The following is a 20,505-nucleotide window of genomic DNA, read 5'->3' as shown; positions in this document are numbered from 1 at the left end:
AAGGTCTGGTGCACCTGAGTATTGGACTGAGCAGTGGTCAAAAGGCACCAGCTACTCTATCTCCTCTTTTTGAATTCTCCATTACCAAAATGGCCACTATTTGGTCTTCTGTGCATGCACAGCACCATCTGCCACTGTATATGAGCACCACAGTAGAAAATGGATGTGTTCCACTTAGCCCCAGAGGCCCTGCCAAAATATCCTGCATAATAGCCTATTTACAGAGTGCACAGAAAAGATTGCTGGTATATTGACTCAGGTGCTACAATACATTGCAGTTGTAATAAAGATAGTTTCACTACATTGAACACGTGTGATCCTATAACAATCAAAGGAACTGGAAATTAAGTGCTTACAGCCATAAGTTGGGAAAGTCACTACCCAATTGAAAGAATGGACTAGAACCAAAGTCACAGAGATCCAAGAAGTGCTTTGTGTACCAATATGGAGATAAACCTCATAGCCACAGGTATTCTGAAACAAAGAGGTTACAGAGTACAGTTTGCAAAAGGAAAGTGCATTGTGTGGAACAAAAGAGTGACTGTTATAGCTATAAGTACCTGGTGCTGTTAGTTATATGTACTTGAAATATAAAAGTGTTTTGCAATGATGACATCTGATCTACAGTCTATAGAACTGTGGAAAAGAAGGTTATATCACCTTAAATATGACAATGTCCAGAAACTCCTGGATGGGATGGCAACAGGAATATCAGTGACTGATACAGAAAAGCCCATGTGTGAAAGCTGCATTATAGGGGTGTGGTATAAGACATAGACAGTAATTAGTTAGACAATGTCTAGATAGACACCAGATGTTAAACAGTTAATAGCCAGACAAGGAGAAAAGTTTGACATGGACAAAAGTCAGACACACTAAAGTTAGATCTGTAAAAAGTTTGACAGGTACAAAAGGTCGACAGGGTCAAAAGTTTGACATGAAAATGGTTGACACAAAAATGATCAACAATTTTTTTTTTTAGCCCTAATCTTCACCCTAACCCTAACCCTCCCCTTGGTGCCTAACCTTAACCCTCCCTCCTGGTGCTTAACCCTAACCATTTGGGTAAGTGCCTAACCCTAACCATGGGGGTAAGTGCCTAACCCTAACCATCCAGTAAGTGCCTAACCTGAACCCTAAACCTAACCCCAATCTTAAAAAGAAGAAAAAAAAATGTGTTGACAATTTTTGTTTTTGTTTTGTAGCCCCAATCTTCACCCTAACCCTCCCCATGGTGCCTACCCCTAACCCTCCCTCCTGGTGCTTAACCCTAACCATCTGGGTAAGTGCTAACCCTAACCCTCCAGTAAGTGCCTAACCCTAACAAAAAAATATGTCGACCATTTTTTTGTCGATCATTTTCATGTTGATTTTTTGACCCTGTCGACCTTTTATACCTGTCGAACTTTTTACATGTCTAACTTTAGTGTGTCTGACTATTGTGTGTGTTGAACTTTTATCCTTGTCTAACTATTAAATGTCTAACATCTGGTATCTATCTAGACAATGTCTAACTAATTACTGTCTATCTATAGTCTGGTACCCTCATTATAGACAATCAAAGCCATTGTCCATTTCTAAAATCAGCAAGCAGAGCTGAGGCATGCTTGGAACTGGTGCATATGTATGTATGTATGTTGTTTGATGAAAGATAATAAGTGGAAATAGATACTTTATTACATTCATCAATGATTTCACAAGAATGACACTCATCTATTTCATTAAAGAAAAGAGTGAAGTGATAAACAAGATTGCAGACTATAGTAGAGACACAAATCAGTCACAAACTAAAACTCTTGATGTCTGATAATGGAGGAAAATATCTCAATAAGAATGTTACAATAAATTTTAGGCAGTAGCAGTGTCTACAGTAAGCTATTTAATGAATCTTGCTCCCACAGTTGCCCTGAAGGACAAGACACCAACAGAGGCATGGTATAGAAGGAAACTAAGTATCAGAAGTTGCAGAGTATTGGTGTGTACTGCCTATGTACACAAACCCTAAGAGAAAAAGTGTAAGCTGGATCCAAAGTTCATGAAATCCATCATGCTTGGAGTAAAGGTTACAAGAGTAAAGGTCACAGACTCTGGAATCCAAAGACCAAAAATATTGTCAAGTCAAGGGATGTCATGTTCAGAAAGACAGCACCATTTAAAGAAAAGTAAGAATTAGAATTGCAGAAAAGTATGTGTTTTTGGATATGCCAGCAGCTGGAGGCTACCAGTGTTGACATCCAACCACAAAAACTACCAAAGATATAGCATGAGGAGTTTGCAAATATTGCATTTTGGGAATGTTATGAAACACCAGAGTATTTGTATAAGACCCTTAGAGCCACACTACAGAGGTCTTCTGCCTATAACAGCTGCCTGTTGTTTTCTTAGAGAAGAGTACACTCACTGGTACTTAGGATGCCGCCCGGTCTTAAAACTCAGGACAGTAGGAGCCTATACAATACTCTACTGATCGCAGGATAATTGACTGGAGTAGAATAAACTGGGCAATATACAGACAAAATAGGTAATAAATGCTAAAAGCACCTACAGGATAACTACAGAGCAGTGCTGGTAAAATGTTACGAGCAGATGGTAAAACAGCAGAGATAATAACTGAATTGCAGAAGTAACTTGCAATGATCTACAACAGCAGAGTTGATAAATCCTTAGGAGCAGGATATAAAAGTTTGCAGGTGGTAATTCAATAAGAAATGCAGAGGCTAAAATATACAATGGCTCATGGGTGTAGAGACAGGATCCAGGTTCCAATCAGACTGGGGGTCTCCAGGTACACAGACCAGGTAAGGCAAATGCAGGAAATACACCCTGACACAGGAATCAGGATACAGACCAGAGGCTTACCAGAGGCTTACACAGGAGCATAAGCTATAACCGGCATTGGTGTTCAGCAGTTAAACCAAGTGCTTAGCTGTTATAATCCTAAAACATGGAGCTCAGTGCTGAGCCCCATGTTTTTGGATTATAACCGCTAAGCACTGATCCAGTGGATATAATACAGGCAATTGAGGAGAAGTATTGGCCATTTTTCCCTGTCTGGCTCTGCTATCAGGCTATATAAATAGGAGTACTCAACAAATATCAGCAAGGCAAGACCAAATGCTTGCATTTATTAAACACTCCTGACTGAGTCTGCCCAGAATCTGGAAAAAGCATATGGTATACTGAAAACTCAGCGTTCAGTTGCTGGATCACATATTTTATATGCTATAGCAGGTCTGTTTCATTATAAGAGGACTTGTCACAGAGGATACTCAATACTGATTACATCATAAGGGAATTCCCATCTACCCACTATCCAGGTGATGTAAGTGACTTTTTGTACATTGTACACCTGATTAGGAGTTACTAACCCTACTAACAAAACTTTCAAAAAATTACTCCTAAACTGGATAAAATGAGCATATTAACATAAAAATGAATTCTTACTACTAACACTAAATATCAAATATAAGAAAAATTTAAGGACTAATGATTCCTATATGATGTTCAATATATTTATCCACTAAAAATCCTTAGATATTTTCCAAGCTTTATAATTGAAGTTCTGCACTGCATTATATGTGATTACTTATTATTTACTAAATTTTGTGTATGTCATTATGTGATATTTTTTATATTGGATATTATGAGAACATATATATAAAAATGTATTTTACTTTTAACCACTTGCCTGGCACGGTCGTATCTGATATGCCTAGTCAGAAGTGCCTACTAGGCGGCTGCGGGAAGCTAATCTTCCAGCAGCCGCCTACATCAGAGGGACCTTCCGGTCCCTCTGCAACTGTGGCTGCCTCTCCAGCATGTCCGATTGAGCATGCATTTCACTTTATGAAGACAAAACTGAAGGGAAAATGCCCCAAGAACAAGCAGGAACTGAAGACATTTGCAGTAGAGGCATGGCAGAGCATCACCAGGGATGAAACCCAGCGTCTGGTGATGTCTATGCGTTCCAGACTTCAGGCTGTTATTGCCTGCAAAGGATTTGCAACAAAGTATTAAAAAGTGAAAGTTAGATTTAGGATTGTTTAGTTTGTCCCATTACTTTTGGCCTATTAAAAAGTGGGAGGCACATATAGAAACCATTGTAATTCCTACACCGTTCACCTGATTTGGATGTAATTACCCTCAAATTAAATCTGAAAGTCTGCAGTTAAAGCAGTTTGTTTGTTTCATTTCAAAGCCATTGTGTTGGTGAATAGAGGCCAAAATATGAAAATTCTGTCAATGTCCCAATATTTATGCACCTGACTGTATATATATATATATATATATATATATATATACATATACACACACATAATATATATTTACATATATATATATACATACTATGGCAGTCCTGTATCGATCAAGACCCGATGCGGTGCCTCCAATTAAGGATGGTATACTATACAGTATACTAAGGATGGTCACTGACCATCATTGGTTTGCAATCAATTGATAGTCTGACAAGTCGTTTTGCCATCGCTGACAGGCACCGTTGATGCACCAATGATGACAGCCCCCCAACAGATGTTAAGGAAACATTGGCGGATGCAGTCTCAAACAATCAATGGTTTCTGTTGATGCTTGAACCCATTGGCCATCAGTTGTCAATGGCCATCACTACAGTATACCATAACAATTGCTATTTTTATATCTTGTTGGAAAAGTTTAAAAAAAAAAATTCTTGACCTAGTTCAATCAAATACGACAATTTCTGAGCGGTTTTTGGAAAAAGAATTGTCAGTGAAGTGGTTAAATAAATTGATGAACTATTATTCCTGTTAGATGCACAGCGCTCTCTTTATTTTTTGAAGGGTCACACCTTCATAAAACTGGTAATTCTTATCAATTAAGTTCCTCAATTCATCAACATTGGTTCCAATCGATTAGGTTCCTCAATTCATCAACATCGGTTCCAAAATTATCAAGAACATCAAGTCATCAACATCGGACTCATTAAGTTCCTCAATTCATCAACATCGGTCCCAACCGATCAAGTTCATCTACATCGGACTCATATCAATTAAGTTCTTCAAATCATCAACATCGGTCTCAAACTGATCCAGCTCTCAATCCAGCATCATTGGTCCCAATCCGATTCTGCTCATTCAGCATTATCACCTCCAGTTCTCATCTCAACCTGCTGTTTAATAAAGACATTCTATTTCTGTCCTCGCCTTTGGGACAATCATCCACTGCTGTATCGCTATCTCCTTATATCATTACATAAGGAAGTCCTGGCTAAAGCCACCAAAGTTCCTTCACACATCTCTGATCTCCCCTTCACGCCTGTTCCTACCCAAACCGACCCTCAGGCGTGACATTTAGTAATCTAATAGGCAGAAACTCACTCTATAACGAATCAAGTCACTCCATTATTGCCATAGGTACCATACACCAGAGTTTCCCAAACATATCCATTGTTGAGCACAGGTGACTTAATTAGTAACTCAATTTGATTTAACCATTTGTGCTCAACTATAGATATCTCTAAATCCTGAACTGTTGGGGTGCCTTGAGAACCTCTGTCATGTACTCTGCATTTGGGAACCTCTGTCATGTACTCTGCTCAATTTCATCGTTTGGACACACTATAGTAGACCAAATCCTGTTGCTAATTTTCCAAACGAGCATAACGGACCAACTCAACATACAGAACCTATAGTGGGGGGAAAGATTGAAGTGCCAGAGGGGTGTAAAATACCTGAAAGCCTAGGGGCACAGCCATGGCTTAATAAGGCCTGTTTGCACTTGATTGCAGGTGTTACTTGTGTCTGACAAACCAACACACAGTGAAAGTAGCCTGTTTCCAAGTTGGACTAGATTGTAGTTGCTAGCTAGTGTCTGAGAAACACATACACAGTGACAAAGATGCCTGCAGTCTCTTACACCCTTCCCACCCACTCCATCTATCTATAAATCTCCCTACCAGCATTTATAGAAGCACATCTACAGCCCATACCTTCTCTATGCACTCTCCTGTGTGAAATGGTGCTTGATCATGAGAAACGGACTCCTATATATAATCCAAAACACGCATGATCCGAGATTTCAGGGAAAACAATTTTTGCCCTTATTTTAGGAAGACTTGAGAGGGTACTCGGTTCTCCTCAAAAACCTGAAGTTTGGATGTGTTTGGTTTTCTGTAAAAACCCAACTATTCATCTCTAATATCTATATATACACTAATAGGGGATCTATATATTTACCCAAAGGAACTTTCTCTTGCTATTACAGTTCTAACTATGAATGTCCTTCTGTGGATATGAGTGATGTGTTTATGGACAAACAGTGTGATGTTGGAGACATCTATTCAATTGCTATGATTCAGATGCTAATCAGAATGCATAGGCTGCAGCATCAGTGGTAGAGATTAAATACTGATTACTAAGTACATGGGATAAGAGCAGATTGTTCAAAAATATAACCTGTTACAATTCTGATCATTGTGTTTTAAGGAGAAGTTTATTCTTATTATGAGCACTAGCAGTTATTACACTTTGCTGGTTTTACCATATTGGGAATTAATTTCTATTTATACAGCACAGCACTGCAGAGGAGTTTCCTACAGTGCTTATAGTAGTGCTAGATCTTTATATTTACATTTGTATTAATTGAAGTTTAACTATTTTGCATCTGCCTTTCATCTCCATCTTTTCATGTGTTCATTCGTTTTATGATTCATTAATTGTTATAAAATAGCTTTAGATATGTTATGATGATGTTAAAGAAAATTCCCATTGTACTCATTAAGTCAATTTTTGAAGCATGAGCTCTTTCATAATACAAACTGTGTATATATATATATATATATATATGTGTTTATTTTAAAAGGGAGAATTATAACCTCTACATGAATTCTATTCTATTATTACCCTCTGCTAGAGTCAAGCAGGTGATAAGCCTATCTGATTGGCGATGGATGGGGCACCACATTCTCATTATTGTGGCCCTACTCTCACTGTTTAAAGCCTCAATATGCTCAACTTTACTGGGCGGGGGGGCAGGGCAACACAGGAAGTCAGGAAGTGGAAGGCATCGGTAGAATTTCCGACTCCGTTGGGAGACTCCTAGAATTTGGCTAGTATGATTGTATTGGTGTTGTGGGGCACAATCCAGTGCTCTCCTGCTATTTTGTATGTTTGTTTCTCTAGTTGGGGCAAATGAACACTTTCTGAACAGCAGCAGAGAATTGTGACTTCCCTGTTTATTTTTCTATTTATTTAGGGGTCTATGTATGTGTATGGTACAATATCAAAGATTTTCTATATCTGGTATCAGTATATATTTTAAGGCATTGGTCTCCAACCTGTAAGGGCAGGGGTGTGACCATATGAAGCATCCTAAAGATGCTCCAGGCGGCAATGCTGCATAGATTGTGGCTGCAGGGTGCCATTCTAGGCACCCTGCAAGCCAGATGAGGCTATCAGAAAAAACTCAGAGGGCCAGACCAAATGATTCTCCTGGCCTTATACGGCCCCTGGGCCTGAGGTTCCCCAACCCTGCTCTACAGCAATCACCTGGCGTGCTTTCCCGTGGTTCCACCCACAGCATCTACGCTATGGCGGAGTGAGTGACTCCCGCCCAGCCCTGCCAGAACATCACACAGCAGCCCTGCCTATACCTTTTGCTCCTCTACTGCACTTACCTCCTTGGAGCCAGCAATTAACAGTGAAATGTGCCTGTGCTTAAATTTTATTTACAAACTACAACAATATCACTGAAAAAATCAAACGCATTGTTATTTTCTATGAAACATTTTTTTCATTTTCATTAAATGACTTTAAATCGTTCGGTTATTAGCCAGATTTTTTTTCTACAATTTTACTAGGTAAAAAGTAACCATAAGGTTTACTGACTGCGCTCTTCCCTTGGTGGATTGGTTTTTGTTATACTGGAAACTAATGTGTGAGATGCTGGATGTCAATATACCTACGATAATCAGACATTGATATGAGACTTGTTGTTAGCTGGAAAGCCTGCATTTCCACTAACAGTGTCAATATTTTTTACGAATCCACTGCGTTTTCCACACAGTCACAATATTCTTTACGAATACACTGCGTTTCCACTAACAGTGTCAATATTTTTTACGAACACACTGTGTTTCCACTAATAGTTTCAAGATTTTTTACGAATACACTGCGTTTTCCACTTACAGTGTGACAATATTTTTTACAAATACACTGCGTTTTCCACTTACAGTGTCACAATATTTATTATACACTACGCTACCACTTACAGTTTCACAAACAATACGTGTATGGATATTACACTGCGGTCTGACAGGCAGCGTCACAGTAAAATTAAAAATTTATATAGTACACTAGGGTACAGTTATTAATCATATTATTATTAACTTTTATTTTTTTATACATTGGGCACCCTTGGATGGACAGAGCACCCCTGGTAGGACACAGTAGCCCTTTCCCCTGAATGGACACAGAAACCCCAAGATGGACACAGCAGCCCCTGCCCTGGATGGACACAGCAGACCCTGGATGCACACAGCAGCCCCTGCCCTAGATGGACACAACAACCCCTGGATGGATACAGCAGCCCCTGGATGGACAGAGCAGCCCCTGGATGGACACAGCAGCCCCTGGATGGACACAGCAGTTCCTGCCCTAGATGGACACAACAACCCCTGGATGGATACAGCAACCCCTGGATGGACACAGCAGCCCCTGCCCTAGATGGACAAAAACAACCCCTGGATGGACACAGCAGCCCCTGGATGAACACAGCAGCCACTGCCCCTGGATGGCTTACTTTTAAGCTGGCCACACACTAGAACAACTTACATCCAACCAGCCAACTTGTTGATTGGTTGGAATGAAAATCTGGTAAGGAATGGGAGTAAATGATCAGAAATTTACTCCTAAATGCCAGAAATCAGATAAAAATGGTCGTCAGACAAGTTTGTTAAATGTTTGATTTAAACTATTTGTTTATACAACAGTTTTGGTCCATTTTTCAGCGTCTGGGAGCAAGTTGCTGATTGTATTCCTTACCAGATTTTCATTCCAACCAATCTACTAGTTGGCTGGTTGGACAGATAATCTTTAGATGTGTGGCCAGCTTTATTGTTTGATCCTCCTCATTCTGGTTCTCTCCTGTCCCCTGTCCCCTGTCCACTTCTTGACATTGATAGCTTGCAGAGCATTTTGAAACATGTGAGCTTGCTATGTTTTAATAATGATTTATATACACAACAACAGTAATATTTTTTTCCACTCATACAGCTCACATACAGTATTTGGCAAATACATCATTCCACTCACCTACATTCTCAAGGAAAATGTGTTGATTATTAGTATCTTGATAATGAGTGAAAGGTTAGACTACCTGTAATTATTATAATTTATTTATATGGTATTTAAAAATTCTGCACAACCGTGCATTAAAGATATAGAGCAAAGTACATAAAAGGTAAAGATCCAACAAAGAAAATAAATGAAAAATGCAAAATGTCATAATGAAAAGAAATTAAGCATAATATATAAGGTCTAGGGACCTATTTATCATAGGTGCCGTGGTGCCCCGAAAATAAGTGGCGATAAGGAATAATTTTTCTGGGTTATATATATAGAGATGTGCGGATCTGGTTCTCAGAGAACCGACAACAACCAAATTTAGGGGTCCCAAGTCAAACCGAGTCCGAGTTCAGAATAACTTTGGGGTACCGAGTCACGGTTTGGATCTTCCCGCCATTCGGCACTCGGAATTAAAAAATTAACTCTGGTTTTGGATTGCATGCTAACAGTTCAAAATTATGTAATTTTAACTGTTTTTATTTATTTATTTAAAAAAATATAGATCCAAAACCAAAACACGTGAGGGTGGTTTTGCATAACAAAACACAAAGATGAATCCAGAACCAAAATCAAAACACGGGGTCGGCGCACAACTCCAGTTATATATTAAGTTATTCATGCCGGCACAGCTGCTCTCATAAGCAGCTGACCTGGGGAATGCAAGAACCTTTACTTTTGCTGCTGATCATAATGGCAACTTTTCAACTGACAGGCTGTCCCAGGAGTGTTCCTCCATGCTCACACATAGATCCAGAGCAAGTGTAGGGATCTGAAGCAATCCATCTTTGAATAGCTCATTACATTGGAAGGAGCCTACAGTACATCTGAAGGTGGCAAGCTCTGAAAACTAGGTTTAGGTTCATTGTATGGAGATGGAGGTATGCTCCAATTATGTCAATAAAGCAGGAGATATCTGCATAGATGATAAATAGGCACATTTCTGCTGTTTCTGCTGAATTTAGGGTCTAACAAGCTTGTGAAATAGAAACAAATGACAGCTGTGGAAGTTGCCTCAAAGAGGAGCTTATAGGGACCATTGGTTATATTTTATGTATGTTATCCAGCTAATTATTAGTTGTGTGACATATTATAGGGCCAAAAGAGCAGTATTTCAGGTGAAAAAAAGGAAACCTGCAAAAGAATAAAAGGGGATGGAAAGTCACGCACCCAATATTTCTTACGATTAGTAAGGGGACTCAGCAGCAGCTCAGATGTGCGTGTCACATACTACCTAGGGGCAGTCTCTTTGACCAAGTAAACCCTAATGCTTCCAGGCCCGGGAACAGGGGGGTGCAAAGGGGACACTTGTACCAGGCCCCAAGATTCCAAGAGACCCCGAACTCTCAGGAATTTCGGGAGCTCAGTTCATGAGTCCCCCTTGCCTCTGCCACCTGCCATGTAAGGACACCCGGCACGACTATTGAGGCTAGACCCTCCCGTCCCAGCAGTGACAGGGAGGCTGGGCCGGCGCAGTGTGCGTGATGTCATTACGTTGCACCGCTAATTCAGAGAGGAGCTGCCCACCAGGGAAGACTGAGGAACACAGGCAGCTCAGTAGGTGAATGTTGACGGGGGCCAGGCTGGGCTAGAGAGTCACGGGGGGAGTGGTGGGGAGCTGCAGATGAAGGGGATGGCAAATACAGGGACTGGGGAAGAGGGGGATGTGTGACAGACATAGGGGCTGGGGAAGAGGGGGGTGCGACAGACATGGGCTGGGGAAGAGGGGGGGTGACAGACATGGGCTGGGGAAGAGGGGGGGTGACAGACACATGGGCTGCGGAAGAGGGGTGTGTGACAGACATGGGCTGCGGAAGAGGGGAGTGTGACAGACATGGGCTGGGGAAGAGGGGGGGTTACAGACACATGGGCTGCGGAAGAGGGGTGTGTGACAGACACAGGGACTGGGGAAGAGGGGAGTGTGACAGACATGGGCTGGGGAAGAGGGGGGGTGACTGACTATAATAAGGGCTAGGAGAGGGGATAGGGGGTCCCAAAAATATGAGTGTACCGAGCCCCAAGATTTCTGTTGCCTGCCCTGGCTGCTTCTGTCAAGTACCTTGGTGAATTGCTTTAAATACTGCAGTGTGACAAGTGGGGCCCCTTTAAAGATTTTTCTCTAAATATAGTTCTTGGCTCTATCAAAATAATTTTTGTGCAGATAAGCACATTCCATTCCCAGAGAAAAAATCATATAAACAGGGCTGCAGAGAGATTGGTCAAGACCCAGTACTGGGGGTGGCATGACCAAGTGTAGAGCATGACAACACTACATTGGTTGCCCACTACATATGCAGTGCGCCATCACTTTGGTGGTGTGGGCATGCCATCTTGGTAGTTGTACTGAGCCCAGGTACTTTGCACCTGCCCTCTCCCTCATAAAGTATTAGATCAATTGAACTATGATATTGTGAAATGAGAGAGTGCATCTTGATATACTGGTAATCATCATAAGCTCAGCTTAATTATGTGTTAAAATTAACAATTTGTAAGTGACCTCCACAATATGCATTATTTTTTATGTGTTTCCCAGAACAATGAGTGTGCAGCCTTACTATATGTGTCTAGCTAGAAGTATAATATATGTTCGAATCAACAGTATTGTAATTGTAACATTTCAATAGTTTTACTATAACTTGGCACATGTCAGCATAAAGAGATGTAATGGCTCCAGGTTTCCTCCAGCACAGCTGCCAGTTAGTGAATACAATAAGACGATCTCAGCTGATTGATTTTCATGGCCCACAGCAAAAATGCTTTTAATGGAACTAGCCAAGATGTCATCACACTGAATGATGCTTCCTTGGTTAAGCCGCGGTACACAGGGAGCATATATCAGCTTTGCTAAGAGACAATTATACAGCATATTTTACCTTCACCAGTAAGTGAGAACATCTGCCTCATATCATGGGACATAGCTGTCCTGCTGTATGAGCTCAGAGTGTCTGCCTTTACTTCACACTAATTATAGACCCAGGATAGAAAATCAGAACATTTTGTTATTTATGTACAGTAAGTTCATCATTTTTAGTATGTTTTAAAGCTCATGCATGCATCTAATTTTACAGTCAATATCCAAAAAAGTATTATTATTATTATTATCCTTTATTTATATGGCGCCGCAAGGGTTCCGCAGCACCTTACAAAGTCACAAAAGACAAGTACATAGACAAATGAACACACAAGAAAAACAGTTATTAACAGTACAACCAACACAGGACAAATACATGATTTATACATTGCTGCATAACACTTAAATAAGCAGCATGGTGTCAGCAACCAAGGGTTAGGTGCTGTTGTAAATTAAAGTAGGAGTAAGTGAGGGAGAAGCACATGAGGGAAGAGGGCCCTGCTTGTGAGAGCTTACATTCTAAAGTATAAAGTATAAAGAATATGTTTCATATAGAGGCAGAGCCGGATTTAGACCTCATGGGGCCCTAGGCAAGATACCGGTTTTTAGGCCCCTCTCAGCACAGACCCCTCTCTCCTCTCAGCACAGACCCCCCCTCACCTCTCAGCACAGAACCCCCTCACCTCTCAGCACAGACCCCCCCCTCACCTCTCAGCACAGACACCTCCTCACCTCTCAGCACAGACCCCTCCTCACCTCTCAGCACATAACCCCCCTCACCTCTCAGAACAGACCCCCCCCTTCCCAAAGATACCACCTCCACTGACAACACAGACTCCTCTGCCCTCAAAGCATAGACCACTTTAGCAGAGACCCTCCCTTCCTTTCTCTTTCTCAACACTGATCCCCTCCCCTCGCAGCTCGACTCCTTCCCATTCCCTCACAGCACCTTTCACCCCTCCCCGCCAAACTTATCTGCCGGGGACATTTGTACTAGCGCCGCTGACCTCCATGGCTCCTCGAGTGGCTGTTCCTCTGCCTTGGTCAGTGTAAATTGCGGTGTGACGTGATGACGTCACATCGCATTACGGAGCAGTGCCTCCTGATAGCGCAGGGAGAGCGGTTAGACAGCAGTAACATGTGACTCTCCGGCGCTCTATACCCTGCCTAATGATAGAGCCGGCCTGGCCCCCTTACACTGATATTTCTGGGGCCCCCCTCAACCCACAAATCCCTCCTTCATCTATATCAAAGTAGTGTGTGTATATATATATATCTTAACGAGAAGATCTCCTGGGCATCATGTGTTTAATTAGTCTTATTTATTTTCAGATTTAGCCTTGTTGCCTGTATTTATCTTTCGATTTTTCTTAACTCTCATCATTACACGCATTTCTGACATTGAGAGGATAATGATAATAACTTATGAGTTTTCACTGATGATGTATATGAATCAGTATGCGAATGTTTGTATGCACATATATGTGTATGTGTTTTTGGCTTATCCATGTATTATTTTTGTATTATTTTTGTAATATTTGTTTATGCCATTATTATGTGCAGTTACACTGCACTTTCTTAATTTGCGATATGCCACTTCCTTTTTCTATATGTCATTTGGTTGTTTTTGTTTATTTATGTCTCCCACAGCACTGCTCTCCGTGTGTGCTGGGCTCTGCCCATTTTTTCACACATTGTTGTGACTCGTTCCCATGGAGACAGCTTTCCCTCTCTCCAGCACATGACACCGTCTGATGACGTCACCAGGGGGCGACTCCCGCCGCACGGAGGCGCGCTGTCGGACAGCTGTTTTTCATTTGTGATCTTCTTGTATAAAGGTAAGCACTGTTGTTTTGTTTTGTTATGCACACCTTGAGAAAAAGGCCGTTCAGGCCTTGAAACGTCGGTTTACGCTGGAATAAACACTTGTACTTCGTTGTTAAGTCCGGATGAGTGCCGCTTATTCCTGCTTTTTTGAGCAGGAGACATGAATTATATAATACTATAGCTGGCACCACGGCATGATGTCTATATAACGAGTGCCTGTCTACATGCATCTATCTTTAAAGGGAGATATCCCTTTTGAGTCGTGGCACCACAAGTCTCAGGAATATTTACTACATTGGATTGTTCAGTAGTGTGTGACTCTGCACGGACTCTTTGCTATACTCTTTTGCACTGGACACTTTTCTATAGCTATTTTTGCACAGAAACCCCCTAACTTTTTTTGTACATATCGCATGATAGAGGAATTTTTTTCATCAACATGGAATCAGGATCTAGTAACAGAGACCCGTTATCCTTTCTTAATCTGGACTTACCCAAGGGTGAAACTCTGTCTTTTTCAGAGGCTCAAATTTCCGCTATCTTATTTTCAGACACTCCGGATACCAACTTAGGTGCTCATTCCGCGGAGGATATCTACAATCATTTAATCAAACTCAAAAAGAAAGATATTGACTACCTGCTTCATGGCAGCACATTATCTGACTATTTCAGAGCCAAGATGATCCCCCGCGGGTTTCGAGTTAAAAATTGTCCCACAATTGGGAGAACTAATGCTGAATTCTGCAGGCGCTGGATCGCCATTCTCAACAAATGCAGCCTTGACCTAATGATACTTGTCATTGAGGAAGCAGGCAAGGAATTAAGTAACACCAGAGCCAAAATAGACCAGTATATTGAATTACATAAAAACAAATTGGACGACATTTCATACCAACAATATTGGACCAAACTAGCGTCATAATGTGACACATATAAGAAAGACCTTCTTAAATTTAAAAAAAACAAATTGCAAAAAGTCACTAGCGATTATGAGGACAACTCGGTCTACCGGTGGCTCCGTGGAACAAACGGCCGCGATACATCTAATCCAAGACCGCACCAGCCATCATGGAGAAACAAAAAGTTCCGTGCTCATAGAAATGAATCTACCTCTAATAGTGACAGCGACTTTCAGGTCAATGAATCGGATGATGCCTCTCAAGACAGATCTATCCCTTTAGGAGTTGCTACCAGGGTTCGCGCCGACCTCCCTCCATTAAACCCACAAGGCGTGGTGGGCAAAATAAAAGGATCCGTAAAGAACAACAGAAAGAAAACCTAGTATTCAATTTGAGTTCAAAACCGCTCACTGCTGCAGAAATCTCTGTTTTACATAAAGGATTATCGTTCGTTCCTACCAATAAACACAGGGACTTCGATTGGAAATTTGACAATTATAAATTTAATCGTTCACTAAGACTTAAAGAGTTCTTCCAAAATCAACCGGGCACCTTACAAGATACCATGCACTCTATGTCTATACCTCCACGTATAGGACCGCCTTCCACTTTCGAGCCCCCCTCGTCCAACGCATCTATAAAAACGTTTTCCAGGCTAATGGACGAGGCAGTACAGAAGTATAGCACTGCCCAACCAAAGATATTTCATAATATGTCACCAGTTGAACAGCAGGCACTTAAGAACTTATCCAAAAGAACTGACATAACTATACGCCCGGCAGACAAGGGTGGAGGAGTGGTAGTGCACGACCTTACAGACTATATTCATGAACTTGATGGTCAATTGTCTGATTTAGCAACGTACGACAAATTATTAGGAGACCCCACAAGCGATTATAAACGAGAATTGGACACTTTGTTGGCGGAAGCCGAGTCCAACCATATATTAACTTCCAAAATCGTTAAATCTCTTACCACAGACCATCCAAAAGTTCCTCTTATCTACACAGTTCCTAAATTACACAAGAATCAACAAAAACCGCCGGGTAGACCCATCATCTCCGCTCGCGGCTCTTTATATCAACCTATTGCCCAATACTTGGATTGGTTGATTCAACCCCTAGTGACTCAGCAAAAAACTTACTTAAAGGACACCACAGCTTTTTTGATAAAATTAGGGAACCTTACGGCTTTACCCGAAAATGCACTTTTATGCACTTTAGATGTTCAAAGCCTTTATACTGTCATCCCTCAATCAGATGGTCTGCAAGCAGTAAAACGTTTTTTACTTAAACAGTCATTTGACCAATGTAATATCGACCTATTTATTAGGTTATTGGAATTGACCCTTACGCGTAACTACTTTTACTTTAACGGATCATACTATAGACAGAAGAGAGGATGCGCGATGGGATCGAATGTAGCGCCATCGTTCGCGAACATTTATATGTTCGAAAAAGAACATCAATTCTTTTTTTCGGATCCTGAGATTTCTAAGCATATATTTACATATACACGTTACATAGATGATCTATTCCTAATTTGGATTGGCTCTGAGGAACAGTTGATTTCCGTAATCGATGGGATAAATCATGACAATACCCCGATTAAATTTACTTTTAATTACAGTTCTACGTCAGTGCATTTCCTTGACGTTCTCATCACTGTTTCGGAGGGCCATATGGCCACTTCTGTATATTCTAAAGACACGGATAGAAATACTCTCCTGGTTTCCAATAGTTTCCATCCTCCAGCACTTAAAAATGGCTTAGCTAAATCTCAAATGATGAGGGTGGCCCGCATCACCAATATCCCTACACAAGTGGAGATTGAAGTGGACAAAATTATAGACAAGTTCCTAGCCAGGGGATATAATAAAAACTCTCTTTTAAAAAATAAGCAGGAAGTATTACAAATGTCTAGAGACCATTTACTCCATCCTACACCTAAATCCAGCATGCTGGATAAAATCCCATTTGTGACGGAGTTTACTTTGAGCAGCTCCGTGGTCTCCAAAGCTGCCAAAGCACTATGGCCTATTGTCCGCACGGACAAAGAATTGGGAACATTATCTAACACTTCCCCGCTTATAAGCTATAAGAGAGGTAGAAACCTCAAAGACATGTTGGTAAGAGCAGACATTACTCCACAGGCCACTACAGTCGTTCACAGTGGCACAATGTACAAGAAACCTGGCTGTTATCGATGCGCTTCGTGCGTTACTTGTAGCTACATGGCCCCTTGTCATTTCTTCTGCCATCCACACACTGGAAAAAAGTATTACATCCATCATGTTCTAACTTGTACGTCCAAATTTGTTATATATCTACTCTCATGCCCTTGCGGCTTGCACCACGTAGGACAAACTACACGTATGTTCAAAGAGAGAATGGCGATTCATCGTTCCTCAATCAAATTAGCGATACAAGGGAGGGACTCTGACCAACCAGTCGGTCGCCATTTTAAATCTGCTGGCCATCCACTTACAAGCCTACGATACAAGATCATCGATCATGTGGCTCCACTAAAGCTAGGGGGAGATCGTGCCAAAATTTTGGCACGTTTGGAAACCAAATGGATTACTTCGTTGGACACAGTATACCCGCGTGGTCTTAACGAGAAGATCTCCTGGGCATCATGTGTTTAATTAGTCTTATTTATTTTCAGATTTAGCCTTGTTGCCTGTATTTATCCTTCGATTTTTCTTAACTCTCATCATTACACACATTTCTGACATTGAGAGGATAATGATAATAACTTATGAGTTTTCACTGATGATGTATATGAATCAGTATGCGAATGTTTGTATGCACATATATGTGTATGTGTTTTTGGCTTATCCATGTATTATTTTTGTATTATTTTTGTAATATTTGTTTATGCCATTATTATGTGCAGTTACACTGCACTTTCTTAATTTGCGATATGCCACTTCCTTTTTCTATATGTCATTTGGTTGTTTTTGTTTATTTATGTCTCCCACAGCACTGCTCTCCGTGTGTGCTGGGCTCCGCCCATTTTTTCACACATTGTTGTGACTCGTTCCCATGGAGACAGCTTTCCCTCTCTCCAGCACATGACACCGTCTGATGATGTCACCAGGGGGCGACTCCCGCCGCACGGAGGCGCGCTGTCGGACAGGTGTTTTTCATTTGTGATCTTCTTGTATAAAGGTAAGCACTGTTGATTTGTTTTGTTATGCACACCTTGAGAAAAAGGCCGTTCAGGCCTTGAAACGTCGGTTTACGCTGGAATAAACACTTGTACTTCGTTGTTAAGTCCGGATGAGTGCCGCTTATTCCTGCTTTTTTGAGCAGGAGACATGAATTATATATATATATATATATATATTATATATACACACACACAAAGCAAATGTTTTGGCACTCGTATAAGTCCAAGTACATCCACCCAAGTGCCTTTGCTATAACATGGACAATCCCATGTGAAGTACCCCTAATGATAGGCAAGTAATTTACAGCACTTCAGGGATTTTTATTTTATATATTTACCCCAGCTGGGGGTATATACACACACACACACACATTATATATATATATATATATATATATACACACGCACTCACATATAAACATATACACACACATTATATATATATATATATTAGGGGTGTGCACCGGCCACTTTTCGTGTTTTGTGTTTTGGTTTTGGATCTGGATCTTTCTTCGTGTTTTGGATCTGGATTGGTTTTGCCAAAACCACCCTTCCGTGTTTTGGGTTCTGGGTTTTGTGTTTTGGATCTGTATTTTTTTGAAAAAAAGCATAAAAACAGCTAAAATCACAGAATTTGTAGGTTTTTCTGCTCCTATGCTATTATTAACCTCAATAACCTTAATTTCCACTCATTTCCAGTCTATTCTGAACACCTCACACCTCACAATAGTGTTTTTATGTCCAAAAGGTTGCACCGAGGTAGCTGGATGACTATGCTAAGCGACACGAGTGGGCGGCACAAACACGTGACCCATCTAGGAGTGACACTGCAGTGGCAGGCAGGATGGCAGTTAGAAAAACTAGGCCCCAAACTGTACATAATGCAAAGAAAAAAAGAGGTGCAAGATGGAATTGTCCTTGGGCCCTCCCACCCACCCTTATGTTGTATAAACAGGACATGCACACTTTAACAAATCAATCATTTCAGCGCCAGGGTCTGCCACACAACTGTGGCTGAAATGATTGGTTCGTTTGGGCCCCCACAAAACAAGCTGGCAATTAATGTGTCCCTGCACAAACTGGCTCTACGGAGGCAAGATGTCATCCTCATCCTCCTCATCCACCGATTCCTCACCCTCTTCAGTGTGTACATCCTCATCCTCACAAAGTATTAACTCGTCCCCACTTGAATCCACCACCACAGGTCCCTCTGTACCTTCTGGAGGCTGGTCTCCCTGGAAGAGCTGATAATTCATTTTGATGAACATCATCTTCTCCACATTCTGTGGAAGCAACCTCCTACGCCTTTCGCTGACAAGGTTCCCGGCTGCACTAAACACTCTTTCGGAGTACACACTGGAGGGGGGGCAACTCAGGTAAAATAGAGCCAGTTTGTACAGGGGCCTCCAAATTGCCTCTTTTTCCTGCCAGTACAGGTATGGACTGTCTGACATGCCTACTTGGATGCTGTCACCGATGTAATCCTCCACCATTCTGTCAATGGTGACAGTATCATATGCAGTGACAGTAGACATGTCAGAAATTGTTGCCAGGTCCTTCAGTCCGGACCAGATGTCCAAACTTGGTCCTGCCTGCCCTGCATCACCGCCAGCTTAGGATACCTAAGTTTTTTCCTGGCAGCCCCAGTTGCGGGAGAAAATGAAGAAGGAGCCGTTGACGTGTCACGTTCCGCTTCAGCTGACAGTGTGTTCACCAGCAGGTCTTTGCACCTCTGCAGGCTTGTGTCGGCCGGAAAGAGAGACACCACATAGGCTTTAAACCTAGGATCGAGCACGGTGGCCAAAATGTAGTGGTCTGATTTCAACAGATTGACCACCCTGGAATCCTGGCAAAGCGAATGAAGGGCTTCATCCACAAGTCCCACATGCCGAGCGGAATCGCTCCGTCTTAGCTCCTCCTTCACTTTCTCCAGCTGCTTCTGCAAAAGCCTGATGAGGGGAATGACCTGACTCAAGCTGGCAGTGTCTGAACTGACTTCACGTGTGGCAAGTTCGAAGGGCTGAAGAACCTTGCACAACACGGAAATCATTCTCCACTGCGCTTGAGTCAGGTGCATACCCCCTCCTTTGCCTATGTCATAGGTGGATGTATAGGCTTGTATGGCCTTTTGCTGCTCCTCCATCCTCTGAAGCATATAGAGGGTTGAGTTCCACCGCGTCACAACCTCTTGCTTCAGGTGATGGCGGGGCAGGTTCAAGAGTGTTTGCTGGCGCTCCAGTCTTCGGCACGCAGTCGCTGAATGGCGAAAGTGGCCAGAAATTTTTCGGGCCACCCAAAGCGTCTCCTGCACGCCCCTGTCGCTTTTCAGAAAATTCTGCACCACCAAGTTTATTGTGTGAGCAAAACATGGGACGTGCTGGAATTTGCCCAGATGTAATGCCCGCACAATATTGGTGGCGTTGTCAGATATCACAGA

Source organism: Taudactylus pleione, unplaced genomic scaffold, assembly GCF_031769625.1.
Source record: "Taudactylus pleione unplaced genomic scaffold, aTauple2 ptg000129l, whole genome shotgun sequence".
Classification (NCBI taxonomy): domain Eukaryota; kingdom Metazoa; phylum Chordata; class Amphibia; order Anura; family Myobatrachidae; genus Taudactylus; species Taudactylus pleione.
Note: the sequence above shows the minus strand (reverse complement) of the source record.